Source organism: Amblyomma americanum, chromosome 10 (assembly GCF_052857255.1).
Source record: "Amblyomma americanum isolate KBUSLIRL-KWMA chromosome 10, ASM5285725v1, whole genome shotgun sequence".
NCBI lineage: Eukaryota > Metazoa > Arthropoda > Arachnida > Ixodida > Ixodidae > Amblyomma > Amblyomma americanum.
In genome coordinates, this window is record NC_135506.1 from 136,917,315 (window position 1) to 136,934,623 (window position 17,309).

Below are 17,309 nucleotides of genomic sequence, written 5' to 3' on the forward strand. Positions count from 1 at the left end.
GTACAATTTCGCATGTTTCTAAACTTTTCATTTCCTACCTTATCCTCGTAATTTTAGTCGCTCATGCGTATAAATTGTGCACCCGGGGGCGAATCAAGTTAGTTGAGAGTCAGCGCTCATCCGGTGTTGTCATTACTTCGTGATGTCTGTGGTTTTTCGCGCTGTTTGCTCCAATGGGCGCAGTCCCCCATAATCCACAGCGCTACCTTGGAGCAATGGAAGGCTGCGCTCTCCAGCTGGGTATCGGAAGACCAGATTTGGCGTGTTCAACGGGCTAGCAGCGAAGAAAAGGTGCCCTGTGATGAGTACCTAGCCGCGGGAGCTTTGCGGGACTGTTTAGAGCACATAAAGTTCGCCCCCCCCCCCCTCTCTCTCAGTGGTGAGAACCTAACTGCCCAACTTTGTCTAACTGTCGATAGTCCGCCAGGTGCACGCGCCGTCTGCTCTGAAGCATTCTGAACGCTTTTACCAACAAAGTTGGTTTCCTAAGAACCATAGAACATTGTCATGATTAATTTAATAGCGTACCCAACGTATCACGAGGAATTCTAGGATAAGTAAAGATTTGCAGTTGGCCTTTAAGGCCCATAAGTTCGGGCATTCGGAGAGAGTGGGGAGACAGAAAAGATAACTGAATCCCGAGTATACCAGCCGTCCCAGCTAAATGTAACCAAGCTTTTAAAAAACACGAAGTGTCTGAGGGCAGTGGAACCAACTGAGGAAAGTTTAGGCGCGTTGCCTTGTCCGCAGTATTCTTGTTCCTAAACGTTAATTATTTAAACCTAATGAGCTAACATTTTTATTTTTACCTTACAGAACAAAGTTGCGATACAGAAGTTGTAGATTGTATCGAAGAAGAGATAGCAGCGTTTTTTCCATGAAGGTACGATTTAAGTAGCATTGTTTCCTGATAGCCTTGAAAGAAAGCTATCACGTGAGCAGCTCATGGCTCACATCTCTGCCCCAGTGTGCACCCCGAGGTTAATCGGCGAAAGCCTCCAGAAAAAGCAAATTTTGTTCTGAGACCCGTCTTGGTACGTTTAAGTGGCGCCGTTGTCACATGGAAGCTTTTTTTATTGAGATAGTTATACTGTAATGAAGGTAAAAAAACAACTGCTTTACGTAAACCACACCTTGGTGTAAACGTTTCAGTCAGGTCTTTTTCAAAGTAATTTACAACTTCTGTGTTGAAACTTTATTCCTTAAACCAAGAATTAAATGTTACCTAATTACGTGTAATTAACCTTGAAGAAGAAAAAAGACGATCATGTGCGCGCTAGAGTGGCCCCACATTTATTGCAGATGGCTTGATTTACTATGAGCGGCGACGGCCAGCGAGCAACACGTGCGCTCTGCCACCAAGCCTTCAACCTTCTAACCGGCGCGTGCCTGGCACCTCTTCCTTCTCCAAAGCGCCAGTCCATGTGGTGGCGCTACAGAGCCCCTCACCCAGGCAACAGGTCGAAAGAAAAATAAGCGAAGGAAAAAAAAAACTCAAAATGACAATGAACTAAAACACCCGAAACAAAGATCTATGGACAGGTGAAGTCCATGGCCAGGTTGTAGTCCGTGTAGCAAGCAGGGTCGCATATATAAGAGGCTGTTCCGGAGGTCATGGCAGAGTAAAACGCATCGGCTGGGGAGGCCGGACAACTGGAGAGCTAGCTGAGGAGTCATGAGGCGTCACTATGCTGCAGACGAAGTAGGCAGACGAACTGTTGAGACGCTGCATGAGCACCAAAGATGCAATCTGCTTGTGCCAGCTGTGTCGACAGTGGGTGTTTGACAAAACTGTGTGGCATAGGGCGGTGGTCAGCGGCGGAAGGCTGCCAGAAACGGTGCAGGGTCGATGTTGTAATTGTACGCGGGTGTCGACGGCCCATACGACGTCGACGAAGCACAGTCGTAGGGAGTCTGCGTGCTGTGAAGTTCACTGAAGGAGGGCGAATACCACAGCGACATGCCCGTGGCGTCGAGGGAACGACGAGGTAAGCAGTGGGCGATTCTGTGCACGGAGCGGATGGCGCAGGTGCCGGGGGAGGAATGCGCAGCGGTCCAGGCAGTGTACCAGAGTCTTGACGCCTCGATGCACATGCACAAGTGGCTGGCGGTGGCACTGTCCAAGCATAAGGTTGCTGCGTGACCGGTTCTTGGTGTAGGGGAGGACGGAACACCAAGGCGACGGCAGTCTCCACCGGCTCCACAACACGGTCTAGGAAGGTTACTCTGCCTGGACTGTGGGGGTCTGGCGACGGGGAGGCGTACAATTCGACTGACGCGGCCTTGCTGTGCAAGGCAATCGTAGGAGGTTGGGAGTACGTTTGCGGCAACGAGTCCAGTGCTGCAGACTCACAACATGCAGGCCAGCGCTTGAACAACGGCAGGGCTTGCGGAGGGCGTCGGGGCTTCAAGAGACTGCCCACGAGAAAGGGACAACGCAGGCTGCTCCCCCTGGGGTGTTGAAGAGTCGGAAGGCGACGTACGAGTGAGAGGAATGCCGTAGAAGGCAATGACAGCCACCTTCAGGTCATCGTATAAAGTTGGGCCGGGTTCCGGCAATATGAGCCGCTCGAAGAGGCCTTCGGGGAGGTGCATCTTGGCCAGAAAGTATCGTATGATCTGATGTGACACAACTTGGATATAGAAGTGCGATTCTAGCAGAATAAACCAGAGCGGCGGATTTTTCTCGTAGAAGGGCGCTACTCCGGGAAGCTCTGGGAAGCCACGCCGTGTGGGCGGCGGCAGAGTGCACTCGCCTTGGTTGTAAGACGGCCGCGGAGGAGAGTCCATGACGCGGCGAGGTAAAGACAGATGTTGGGCTGGATGAGCCGGGCAGCTGGAGGGCGCATAGTGGCAGGGCCGTGCCAGGAAGCAGCAGACAGCCAGGAAGCCAGGCGTGAGGTGCGCGGCGGGTGAAAACGCAGAACTGCGGGCTGATTGCGTCCGAGGTCACCATAATGTGGGCGCAAGAGCGGCCCCACATATAATGCAGATCGCTTGATTTACTATGAGCGGCGACGGCCAGCGGGAATCACGTCCGCTCTGCCGCCCGGCCTTCAACGTTGTAACCGGCGCGTGTCTGGCACCTCTTCCTTCTCCAAAGCGCCAGTACACGTGGTGGCGGTACAATCTATTTGCGTAGTTAGGCGAATTATGCGCGCTGGCCGTTCGATTTTTACTTCGGTTCCAGTTTAGGTGTAACGAAGATTGGTTAATTCTCATGTATGCAGAATTGGTCGTTCAATTCATAGATCCCTGACACTTCTCATACCACTCCTGGCGCTGTGGTACGTACAATGATTAAGCGATGTGCCGCTGCCCTGCGGCGGCAGTTGCTGCCATTGCTGGGGCTTGTGAGACCAAGGTTGCACTTCCCGAGCAACCTCACTAACCTCACTAACGAGCAAAGACACTAACTGAACTGCCATGTGCTGGTGCTGAAAAAGTGACAGGGCTGCGACGCAGGCGCTGGCTGTGCGATTTACGCGAGCGTAAGCGATAAGGACTGTGTCAGCTTGTTGCTATCAAGTGCCTCAAGGGAAGCATACCGCTGGCCTAGTAGTTAGTAGTTTTCCTTCCCTTGGCGGCGCGGTAGGGGTGTCCACCGAGCTATGTATGTCAGGCGCAATTTCCTTTCCTTAAATTGTCCAACGGGCAAGGCCTCGCGCCGAACAGGCGATGGCGTTCCGTGGATCCCTTGGCAATGCGGCAACACATTGTCGCGTCCTAATCCAGACATCTCCTGAACGCCGATCTGGAACGTTGCCCCCTAAACGCTCTTTGTCGTATTTAATCAAGATCTTCACCACTCATCAGCGACGCAAGCAGCAACACCGCGCTAAAGGTCAACAAAGTGCCCCTAAATTTTTAAAGCGCAAGTTTTACTACGCCAGCCAGCGAGCCATTCCGGGTCGTCGCGCCGTATGCCGTATGTAGGCAGCCGTATGCATATGCCGTATGCGCTGGCCGACGAACGACCTTGAGCCGCCGTTGCCTAGCAACGCTGCAGCCACGCTCCAACAGATGGCGCGCCGCAGCCGGCGCCGCTTGCTCCACCAGATGTGCTCCGCTGAGGCAGAGGGAGAGGAGGTGTAGCCTCGCGGGGGTATATACATATTGTCACTGAGAAACGGTTGACGTAAGCAGGGCTGGTTTACTTGCTTTAATTAGACGCGCAAGACGTTGGAACGCGCAAGGCAGCAGGCAGCACGAGAGATGATGAAGACGAAGCATCTAGCCCCGAGATGGCTCAAGGCTTGCCAACTGCCAGGAAATGCTGTTTAGCCGCTGTATGGCGCCACTAGAGTAGTTAGTAGCGTAGCAATATATATATATATATATATATATATATTGTATTGCAGCCGTTATGGAGAGGGCGAAACAGACGCAACAACGACAGACCGAAGCGAGGAAGAGACAACGCGCTCAAGAGACGCCAGAATCGCGCCGCACTACTAGAGAACCGTCGTAACGAAGATGTGGCTAGAAGAAGTCGTACCACGTCCCGGAGTGACACTTCAACTGCGGAAGAGACCGGTTTGAGTTCTCGAGAGCGTCGGAATGAGACGCTGAGCAGACGACGTTCCGAGGAAACGAAGCTCTCGCAATTCGACTAAGGTTAACCAGAGCTAAATCACAGCCAATTTTTCTGGTGTTGATCAATCAAGACTATTAGTGAATATTTTATCGCTTAAAGATAATTGATTAGAAAAGCAGAAGAAACAAATCGGAGGTCGTCGATTCTGTTCCCACCGGTGGCATATGTGGTTGTTTTTTCTTCTCCTTTGAAGATTCCTGGCAGCGCCTTTGAGGCAAAACGAGGCAACTCACCGTGCTCAGCCGGGAGGGTAGGAGTTGTGCGAGGCGCGTCGATCCAGGGCGCCAAGTTTGAAAGCTATCCTCCTCCTCCTGCGCTTTTTCTTCGACAGGCTGACGGTGCAAGGTCGCCGGGCCGCTTCCTGCGAGCGACAACAATTCATGAGGCACGGGGAATTTCAAGGCTCCGTGCAAACGCTTCAAATGAGCATCCAGACAAGTTATGAGAGAGATTATTCTATCTGCGTCAGAACAAGTACCAGCATTAACTTGCACCAGTGCTCTTGCCTCTTCCTTTTCTTGCGTCCACTTTCTACTGCTGCTAGTAAAAAAGCAACTACTGCTGCTACTACTAGCTACAGCTGCGACTACTACTGCTTCGATTGCTGTTATGTTACTGTGACGGCTACTTTGTGGCGCAGGACTGTTGAATGAGTAAAAAATTTCTTGACAACTCAACCTGAAAAGGCGTAGAGCGGATGAAATCAATATTGTCTCCGTGCAGCCACGAGAACACAAGCCAATAACGAGGCGAGGTACTGCTCTGCTCTCAGAGAAACGATGATAAGCAGGGATTCATATCTGCTCTCTCGTCAGTGGTTATGTTCATCGGTTATTGGTAGCAGCAAGGCGCAATCGATGGTAGTAGCTGGTTTTTACTTCGTTATTTCAAATTAATTTGCTCAACCCTGCACCTACTGCAGAAAACAATGCGCTGTCCAATATGTGGGTGTACTGAGGTGTAACAAAGTATAGAACTTATTTGAATACGCATGTGTAGCCGATAACGTAATTAATACTTATAATCTATAAGTTCATAACTTAAGTTTCCGTGTGCCGTGTATATGCTCCCTACTGTGCGAACCTGATCACCACGCTCGAATCAGTCCACAACCTCGCCACCATTCAAATCTCAGCTCCATCTCCCTACACTGGCCTGTCGTCACAAAGTCGCCTGTTTTTCTTTTTATTATACATTTATCACAGTGTAAATCCCGAAGGTCCTCCTACCTCACGCACTCATCTGATTTCTCGTAACACTGACCCTAATTCCTTCTACCACGAAAGAGCACACACGGAAACGTATCCTCGGTCTTTTTTCTTCAGGGCAGACAGCGACTAGAATTGCGCTCTGTTCGAAGTGGCGATCAACATAAATCCCGTGCACTTCAAGTCCAACTTCAAAGATCATCCTTAATAAAGGTGCTCCCCTTTTTTGCCAGCGCACCCCTCATTAATGTCACGTGTGGACTTTGTAGCATGAATAAATAAATAAAATAACGGAACAGCCTGTTCGCTTGGCGCGAACCAGATAAAAAAAAAAACAGGCGTTATAGAACATAATGGAGACAAGTTTCGCAGCATGAATAAAACGCACACAGAAGACAAGGAACAAACAAGACAGGACTGTGCTGCACTTCCAACAGATTTTATTTGAAAAAGCTCGACGTTTAAATACATTCAGTTATCATGAGGTGAAACCTAATCACAATCATGCAAAAAAGCCATTTCATTCTCCAGCAATGACAGTGAAGCCGTGCTGACGCAATTGTCACCGGCTTTCCTAATAAAAAAGGCTTCGACAATTTCACGCTGAAGGTTGTCCTTGGCGTGACCCAGAAACTGCGTCTTCTTAAACAAAGGTTTACATTTGCACGACCGGCAGTGTACGGCAAGATGGCCGCTGATACCATCTTTTACAAGATTGAAATGTTCTAGCGCTCTTTCATTAAAACAACGCCCTGTTTGGCCAATGTACACTTTTTTACACGTAAGAGGAATACTATAAACGACCTTCGTTACACATTTTGTGAACATTGTGACGTGTTTAATACTGCACGGCGCCTTCTTCTTTCTCGTTATCATTGAGCAAATTTTTGAAAGCTTGCATGGTGCGGAAAATACAACGTTAACGTTGTATCGGTTGGCGATCTTCTTCAGATTGTGAGAAATCTTGTGCAGATACGGTATTACCTGAGTGTTATTCTGTTTGTTTCCTTTTTCATCCGTTCCTTTACTTCTCTTTGTTTTCTGCATTAGGCTCTCACAAACAGCTGAAATACCATCATCAGGGAAGCCGGACATGCGTAGCCGCTCGACTTGCTGATTGACACTATCGGTCATTTGATGCGGGCAAGTTTTTTCTAGGGCAGCATTGATACAGTTCATGGCGATTCCGCGTTTAATTATCTTTAAATGAGCGCTGTTATAAGGGAGAAGGGACTTTTGTGACCTAGGGTTATATTTCCAACATAAGTGGTTCGTTCTAAAAGTAATTTTGAGGTCTAAAAACTGTATGTCGTGAGCGCTGGGAAGTTCGTACGTGAATTTTAAACCTCTTGCTGCAGCTTTAAAAGCCGTGATAAATTCTGCAACTGCGTCGTCAAGGGATGGAATATGCGAATTGTCAAGAATCACCAAGTAATCATCGACATATCTAAAAATTCTTTTCACATGAAGGCCCTTTAGTGAATTGTTAACGCGCTTATCAACAAAACTGAGATAGATGTCACAAAGTATGGGAGCTACTGATGAACCGATGCAAATGCCAGCCTTTTGGGCATAAAAACGATCATTAAAATTGATGGCTGTTGTTTGAAGATAAAATTCTAAAAGCGTTAAAAAGTTATCACTGCTGACACCTGATAGATTGCGAAAACACACATCTCCCGTCTCTTCAATCAACTGTCTCACTGATTTAAACATTTCATCGTGCGGTACGGAGTAATAAAGTTCCTCAACGTCTACGGAGAAACCGATGGTATCAGAATAAATCAGGTTTTGCTCTTGGCTGAGTTCTTGGACGACCTCGTGCGATGCTCGAACCAGGAAAGGATCTTCAAACTTCAAGCGTGTTAACTGTCTTTGCAGGAATTGTCCTACAGCAGATTGCCAACAGTTCTTTCCTGAGACGATGACTCGAAACGGAAATTCCGGCTTGTGAAAGCCGGTGACAATTGCGTCAGCACGCCTTCACTGTCATTGCTGGAGAATGAAATGGCTTTTTTGCATGATTGTGATTAGGTTTCACCTCATGATAACTGAATGTATTTAAACGTCGAGCTCTTTCAAATAAAATCAGTTGGAAGTGCAGCACAGTCCTGTCTTGTTTGTTCCTTGTCTTCTGTGTGCGTTTTATTCATGCTGCGAAACTTGTCTCCATTATGAACTGCAACCAACTAGCCCAAACCACCGTGTTACTTCAACATTATAGAACGCGTTGCCTCCAGACAAAATACGCACGTTACCCGAAAAATTTCAGGTAACTTTATTTTATTGGACTGCATTGCACCGCTGCCCCAGAAAACTAATAGGATCGTTCTCTGTAAATGTTCGAACGAATAGAAAGATGAGAATTGTTGGCAGAATCTGTCATGTTACATATGGGAAAAATGCTGTCAAGTTGTAAACTTTGCGGCTCAACGTTCTGAAGGCCAGGCAGATGCAAATACAAAATAAACAAGGAAGGGGGAAGCCCTAGGGAGCTTCCCAACGTTTAGACAAGAGGACTTGTCTGCTTCTGGGCTGAGGGACGGCTTAGTGGGGGATCCCGCATTAACTTAGAACACCCAGAGTTCTTTAACGTGTACTCACATAGCATAGTACATAGGCGCTTTTGCTTTTCGCCTTCAAGGCGAAAAGCGCTTATTAACTCAGGCGAGTTTGTGATAATTATGCTATTGATTTGGCGGTCAACCTGCTATCCCTGTTGTGACAAGAAGAGCGTTATCGTTGTATTATAAAATGCCTCATGGCTTAGACAGACTCAGTAGGAAAACTTATTGCGCTTTATGCACTCTTTGTAGGCATAGTTGAGTTAGTAAGTGCCTTACGTGTGTGTGTGAGGTGCACAACAAATTCTCATGGGATTTTTGAGCGCGGTACGTGCGCAGACATTGGTGCGTCGGACAGCGCAACGTTGCGCGTGTGCGCGTGCGAATGGTGTGTGCGAGGCGACGGCGACAAAGAGCGTGGAGAGCACGAGGAGCAGAGAGCTGACGTGTCAGAAAACTGAGGTGTGAAGGAAGACAGAGCAGCTGAGTTGGTGTCATTCAAGCATGGAGCCGGCAGCCGTCGGACGCTAGGTCCGTGCTGCCGTGGACCTCCCTTGGATCACCGACGCAAGCCTCCTGCGTTCCTTGCAAGCGTGGAGGTGGCAGCCGATGAATTGAGTGTCCGTGCTGCCTAAAGGCACCCTTGGATAGCCTGCTTTAAGCCTCTGGCGTTTAGGGCCGCCGTCAACGGGTCTCGGCTACGCTTGTTCTTTCTGCTGCTGCCATGTTCCTAACGGGTGTCCACCGGCGTTTCCTACCACCACCTGGCTCCCTTCCGCCGCTTTCTTCGACGCAATGCCAGCGACGCATCGCACTACATCGACCCGCGTCTGCCCTGTCTGCAAGGCATCCCCGCTTCATATGGGACGCTCAGCACCTGGTGAACTCTTTCCTGTATTTCTGTATTGTTGTACGCGTATTGAGAGTGTGTTACTTGTTTTCGTGTCGTATGGGCTCTTTTCGTTTAAATTATGAATACGGCCTCGTTTTGTTTTCTTTTATCTCTTTGTTCTCTTGCCTTGTTCGAACCTGCACGCAATAGTCAGGGACGCATTAACAATTATGCCTTATACTCACACCAATGATGCCTTATGGCTCACGCCAGTAGCTTGATGAGGCAGTGTAATTATGAGTAGCATCAACTTCGCAGCACACTATTGAAAAGTGTTCTTTGGCCTCTCTGAGAAACAGCTTGATTAACAGCAACAGACTGACCGCAGAAACAGCAACAGATTGACCGCAGCAAAGGGCCCGACGTCTTAACGCACGCAGCAGCGTCCACCGGGCCAACGGTGTTGCGTGTTGCGTGCTGTCCAGTCCTGTGCTCTTCTTTCCTTTCCCTACTTCATTGAACTCTTTCTTTGCCTTCTCACAACGGTCCGAGTCCCTTCTATGCCTATTCCCATCTACCCTCTCCTCCACCCGTGTGTGCCACGCAATTTCATGAAACGTTGGCTTCTCCTCGCAGCTCGCCAGTTTGGTGAGAAAGCTCGCTCTATCTCCGGAAGCAGCGACAAAGAAACACAAACAGGATGTATATTCCTACTTTTTCAGAATATAACACCAGATGAGCTCTGAAACCAATAAAAAGGATGAAAAAATTCGCTCCTTTTTTTGTGCAGACGGTATCACTAATCATTTTAGGGTCCCCGAAATAGCAAAGAATGTTGCCTTTTATTTTTTTCTTAAGGACCCCACATTTCACTGCTGCTTTCTCCTCAGTAGCTTAACGAGGGTATTTGATCTGCCAGTCTTAATGCCGCTGGTATATAATTGGTTTTTGGGGAAAGGAAATGGCGCAGCATCTGTCTCATATATCGTTGGACACCTGAACCGCGCCGTAAGGGAATGGATAAAGGAGGGAGTGAAAGAAGAAAGGAAGAAGAGGTGCCGTAGTGGAGGGCTCCGGAATAATTTCGACCACATGGGGATCTTTAACGTGCACTGATATCGCACAGCACACGGGCGCCTTAGCGTTTTATCTCCATAAAAACGCAGCCGCTGCGGTACGGTTCGAACCCGGGAACTCCGGATCAGTAATTGCCGCCGGTAGCATAGGATGGTTCTCGCGCGGCGTCCGCTCTCATCGTTCGATAACGTTACACATGACACTCGCATTAACACAGGACGTATGTACACCCTTCCAATTTTTAACATGAACGCGTAGCGCCGGAAGAAGAAGGAGAGTGGAAAGCGTACGAGTGCATGCTCAGCTTCGTCTGCTAGGCTGTTCCGATTAGTGCGAAGCAACCCCTGCCCATCATCGGCTGCTATTCATCGGAGCCTCTAGAAGCTGCGAGACTGTTTTTATTCGCGGCATATAGTGCAGGTTCATTTCATCGTGCACCAACTCGCCCCTCAGGCCCTTATTTTGAGAGTGTTACTACAGGAGGAGTGTTACTCGCGGTATTACAGGACGTGCTACGTCCACCGCTATGGACGAGGGTGGCGCTGGGGAACACTCTCAAGGTTCGCTTACACCCAGTAAACATAAATACCCGCGAAAGCAGCAGATTGGACAGCCGTCGCCGTAGCTCCGTTGGTAAGAGCACCGGACGTGATATTCGGAGGTCGTGGGTTCGGATCCCACCGGCAGCATATATATATATATATATATATATATATATATATATATATATATATATATATATATATATATATATATTAAGGAAGCCAACAGTCACCGCAACCAAGGTGCATAGGGGAATGTTTGGTGATAGCACCGAGGACAGCGGAACCGTCGTCGGACCCGCCTTTGTGGCAGGGAATAGGGGGGCGGGATCGACAGTCAGCATCGCTGTGTTTCTGGCCAGACTTGTGCACGATAGTAACATCTTGTATATATCTTCGCTACCACTTTACCACGTGCTTCTTGTTTTCAAAGTGTGATTGCAGAAACATGATCCCAGACTTACGTGCCAGTCCCCTCGTGTTTTCTTCATCTCCGTAATAAATTAATTTATTTCGTTATAATCAAAGAACTTCTTGTTTCTCATTTCATTGTCATGCTTCCCGCAGTGCGTTTCGATGCCTGCCATTTACCTATCACCCCAAGGCAGTCTTCAAAAACGTCTTACTCATAACATTATCGTTCATCTGCTGGAATTGGAATCACCGGGAAATTATTACGACGGCTGTGGTCTTTTGGCTCAGTTCTATGTCGCTGTTAACTCCGGGTGTGAATTCTTCATTATTCAAGATTGCTTTGCCCCCGAGCGGACTTCCTCAAGCCAGGCTCGTCATAAGCCGACTGTCATTTTTGGCGCAGTCCACATTGTCATGTGTATTCTGGCACAATGTGTCCAGCTTGAGGGGAGTATAGCTCGTCGAAAGCATTTTTTTTTGGTGTGGTGACCGACGGCAGCACAGGTAATGAATGAACATTTAAAGAGAGAATATGTTTGGGCGCGTTGGTTCATCGTCAGGCAGAAAGCACAGCGCATATATATATATATATATATATATATATATATATATATATATATATATATATATATATATATATATATATATATATATATATATATATATATATATATATATATATATATATATATATATATATATATATATATATATATATATATATATATATATATATATATATAACCGGAACTCTGGTGAACCATTGTAGAAACTAGCGCTTGTCCTGTCATGGCCTCGGCCTATGCAGTTAATGCGCTGTGCTTTCTGTCTATATATATATATATATATATATATATATATATATATATATCCGGAATCCTGGTGAACCATTGTAGAAACTAGCGCTTGTCTTGTCATGGCCTCGGCCTATGCAGTTAATAGTCGTCATAGTGTTCGAAGGCGTAATCAAACTCGGTCTTGGAAAGTGCCGCAGGATCACCGAGTCATAGCAGAATTCCTAGGATTTAGAAACCATTACTATCGCCACCTTGGGGGAAGTGGCGGAGATGAGGCAGGGTCATGAACTCCTAAGAGCATCAACATTTATTTATTTTTATTTATTCATACTTACCATAGTCGTTCAATGCTTTTTGAAGGACTATGCCCTTACTAACAGTCATGACAGGGAAGGAATGAACAATACTTAATAGGAATAACATGTACTAAAAAATTCAAGTGTTACAAAATAAATTAACGAACAGATTGAGTTGGAATTATATAAACACCATCTAAAAAAGCTGCTATGCTGGTACAAATGCAACCAAAGCAAAAATGCACATGCAAAGTAACAGGACAAGACGAACAGGATGCAGCTTGTTCGCATTCATTAAAGTATTCGTCGAGACTTGCATGAAATCTTGTATTTGTTTATTCATTTATCGTCATCCTTAGTTATTAGCTGCAGGTATTCCTGTTTTCCTGCGGAATTATTGTTTGCGGTTGCTGGGCAATGCAGCATATTTAATCAACATTCTGGCAACTTTTAATTTGGTAGGAGTAAATGAGACTTCCCCGGGCTCATACACTACTACCATCATTATCTATGTCGCCATCATCTAGAAGGTAAGGGGCATGCGTCGCTGCATGATTGTTGCAGAATGTCATACAAGAGAGCTGGTGCGTTTACCTGGTGGACAATCCGGATGTCATTAATGTGGACCTGGTTGTGGGCACTCTGTGTAATGAGTCATGCGCGCATATGTAGTAATGTGTCATCTATATAGACCTTAAAACGGGCCTTAAAATCTATATCCCCCTTAAAATGTGACCTGGCATGACATCACACTCATATTACGTCATTACTAATCATACCAATTATTCTTAGTGTTACATAATTACATTCGTCAGTATAAATTACATAAGTTAATTAGTGTATGTTACTAAGTTTTTATTATTGATATGACGTCATCGCCTTCGTCGTGTGACTGGTCGCCTCATGACGTGACATGGTGCCGTTTCTTGCGGATAATTTTTTTCGGATATGATCTTGAAGCATAGACATAAACACAGGGGGGGGGGGGGGGGTATATACACGTCCGCGACCAAGTTGGGAGTAAAGCCCGATCCGTTTGCGCGGAAGCTCTGACAAGCTTCATCGCTGTTATTTTGGCCAGTAGGAGGTGCTACATCGCCTCAGCGAGGAGAACTACGAGCTGCTCCCACAAGGAACGGTCCGCTCGTCTAGAGAGCCGCCGTTCGAAGCAGTCCGCGTGGCGAGAATGAAACCATATTAGAACCCCTTTCCAGGGTCCACCTCAAGGGCCGAAGACACTCGCGCCGTTAACTTGCCACTCTTGCCCAGTGTTTTTCCTGCACGTGCGGCATTGAGTCGATGCCTTTTTGAAGGGCTGACACTCTGCCGGCGACGAACCTGCATGTGGCGGAACCTTATATCTTAGCGCGCGGCCGAGCGCCGTGTTCGTCTAAAACGAGGGCGGCTGTTCGGCGGCCCTCTCCCCAGTGAACGGCGATGATGTCTCACTTCTTGCTATGTTTGTCGGTGACAATATTGTGTGGAATGAATTTAAGAGTGCTGTTAATTTTTCGCTAGAAACTTTAGTACCCAAACAAACTAAGCCAGATAAGAAAAAAATATCCTTGGGTAAGCAGATAAATTATTCAGTTCAAGTAAAGCATAAACTATTTTAATAAGAGCAAAAATTGGGACAAACATTGGGGGCCTTTGTAACCACATTCTTAGAGAATCAAACGCGGTAGCATTTGGGACCCACTAATCAATCTTAATTCATTTTCTGGGGTGTGTCTACTTTTGGGCGCCCTTAGAAATTTTGGCAGTGAGACAACTTCGAAATTTCGGGGGTCTTCACATTTTCAACTATGAAAGGGATCTATGAATGGTCCACTGGTGGTCACGCGGTATTGATGACGTTAATGCACTCTCCATCGCATTCATATATTGGAGGCATTCCCTGTGCTGCTACTGCGGTAATGACGAAGCGGATAAGCATTGCGCCACTGCCACGGCAGGTGGCTGTTTCAAACGTAGCCACGGTTTTTCTTCCCCAGCTCCCGTAAAGGTCATGCGCAGGGCAACGCTGGGCATTTGGCACACAGTCCGATGGGCAGGTTGCCATCTCCTACGGTGGGCTGGTTGTGAGGACTGCACATGGTCACGTGACCTATCTAGACAAATCAGGGCATTTCATGAGGAAATTCAAATTTCGCGGCGCTCTCCGATTGCTCAGTTAGGGTCACGTCATCAGATAATTGACCTATGAATGATCAGCGAATCAGACGACAGCCTAAATGCTATGGCATTAAAATTAAAATGAGGTTTGGATTTCAATGTAGTTTGAAGCTAAATTTGGAACCTGCCAAATAAATTTTTTCCAGCCACTAAAGCACTTCATGGTGCAGTCGCTACAGTGATTTTGGCGGCATCTTACTCTGCCGAAATCAATAATGCTATCTCAGTCATGATGGATATGTTATTATTGATACTGGTTCTATCGTTCGCAAGTATAATGCATTTTTTTCGCAGCCACATGCACTCTCCGTAGTCTTGAATGCTGATGTTCTTTCTGGTATGGACGAGGCTATTCTGTGCGATGGAGGAATTCTTTCACTTCTTTTAGCTTAAATATTCAATGGTCCCAATGTCGTTCCCGACGAATTCTTAATGGATTATGCAGAATAGATTGGAGACCACTTTTCTATTGAATAACAAGAGGACAAACAGCTCAACGAACAAGGACGTCAGAAAGAGACGGCACAACGTTTTGTTCTTTCTTGTTAATCAAGGAACCAATTAGCTGAAAGTACCATTATTGTCCACCTTTTTACTCTATTCAACCTTTTGGAAAACACCTTTCTGTCCGATTGCTTTCTGGAAATGTTGCCAAATTTATAAACCTGGGAGCAAATGCGATTTAAAACAATAAACTAGTTTCAATATTGTGCATATGCTGGAACATCCTGGGGCATATTTTATCAAAGACGAGGTTCTTCCTTTTTGGGAATTCTATAAATTTAACTTCAAATAAATATTGCGTTAGATGACGTCCATCAACTATACCACTTTTCACATAATTAGTCTCTAGTTTTGCGTGCACTATTGACACAATAAGCCAATTTGCTGCTATTTGTTTAGAACTATTAGTGAGTGTTTGGAAATCGTCTGACCAATCTGACCATGGAGCGCATTCAGAGCTCCTCAGAAATGCATTTTAACAAGATTATTGGTAAATTAATTGAGTGTTATCTAGCAGAAGTTCAAGGTGCAAAGTCCGGAACGTTACCAGTAACTTCGGGAGCCCCGCAGTCCTATCTCATTGTTAAGTAATAACAATTTTGCTGCAGGTGAACTGTGTACAAATATTACCTTCCATCAACTTGCAGGTGACTTCCTATTTATTCTGAAGCTTCAAGTCATAAACATCGTCCTGCTTAATAAGGATCGCTGGTTTTCCAGAGAGCGAATGAAAATAAATCCGGCCAAAATAATTCTGCGCTAGAATAACTGGCAGCACTAACAAATATTTTACTCTTCGATAACTACCTAGACGGCAGGTTAATATCGCGTGGTAATATTCCAGGTCCTTGGACACCATCGCAAGTAAATATTTGAGCTAGAAAATGTATGTGCTAATTTCTTGGACACCATCGCAAGTAAATATTTGAGCTAGAAAATCTGTGTGGTAATTTCTGCGAATGCTCATTATTTCACCTGCAGATGTGAAAATAACTGCCAGTATGATTTATGTGTGCTCTCTAGGCTAGACTGCGGCCGCGATTTTTTCGAATGCGTTTAGAAATCGTGAAGATTAAGGAGCCGGCAGCAAGCAGGGTGATATCACATTAAAAAACAACAAATTCAAGCAAGGAGACTCGTTTTAGATGCGACAAAGAACGATATATTCAAAAACGATCGCCAGATCAGTGGTCACCCTAGGCAGCTTCCTTCTTCGCAGCTAAAAACAGGCACGTTTAAATATTCTGTTTTTCTAGGAACAATGTGAGATCGGGACCCCGAAATAATAGGAACTAGCATTCTTAGATCAATGATACAACCAGACTTCCGCCTCGTCGGCACTTGATAGAAAAACAGATGGCTTATTGGTTTCACAGGTGTGCGTTTTCCTTTCTTTTGCAGTGCGTGGTACTAGGATGTGTGACATTTTGTACAACCATGTGTCACGTAGGTTTGTATCTGTCTGAACTGACTTTTGGCCACGCTGCAGTACATGTTGCAAATCGCATTTTTTTTGTAGCAAATTGTGTCAAGTACCGTGAGTGTTCCTGTGTGTTGTGCCCTTACGTGGTTTTGTCTGCGTTGTGTTCTAGATGAGAGCTAAAATTTATTTTTTTTCGGTCCAGCTTGTATGATATACTAGCCATTAAGGCAAGTTTTACGTTATACCGTCGAGAAAAATCTGGGCATTTTGGTCTAAATATTTATGACCGCCCATTTCATAAAAATTAGACGAATGGCTCAAAAACTTTAGGACTTTACACACGCCGCACACAGTCACGCTGACAGAATTGCAGCCCTATTTTTCATAACTTATTTTTTCCTATCAATTATTTTCTTTAGGCAAAAATTTACACTCGAGTTAATTTGGCCGGGCTCTCTGTTTGGTTAAAACTGGGTGCGCCAGCACTTCGGCTTTGACTTCGGTTCCGGTGGCCGGGTTCATTGAGCACGGATGGAAATTCATGAAGGTGGCATCAAAAGCACAGGGCGGTATAATGGTGGCACTTAATCAAGTGGGTTGTTTTGCAGCGGACATTGAGATCGTGCCCTATACTGCAAGATTTTTGCGTGCAATGCAAGGTTTGATGCTTCCACGCCATCTTTTCGTGCTCAAGATACCGCTTATCCGGAAGGAGATGCACGTGACAGGTGGCCACGCAGAGCCACTGCGCTTATCGAAGAGCAGCGTGCAATGGTGCGGGGAGTATATGCTGCGCAGGATCCACCTCCTGTCTTGCTGCCTTCGCTCTATGCATGCGTGTCTCTTCCGAAATTTTATGTTCGGGCAGTGGGATAGCAGG

The 17,309-nt window shown here is 46.2% G+C and overlaps 1 protein-coding gene across 1 annotated transcript in view; it reads right to left on the bottom strand.

The window, feature by feature from the left end:
- The window catches only part of LOC144106424 (uncharacterized), a 703,216-nt gene that overhangs the window by 448,160 nt on the left and 237,747 nt on the right, over window positions 1-17,309 (bottom strand). The window contains exon 2 of the mRNA XM_077639234.1: window positions 4,831-4,958. The gene's annotated coding sequence lies outside the window, so the exon portion shown is untranslated. The remainder of the gene's footprint in view (window positions 1-4,830; window positions 4,959-17,309) is intronic.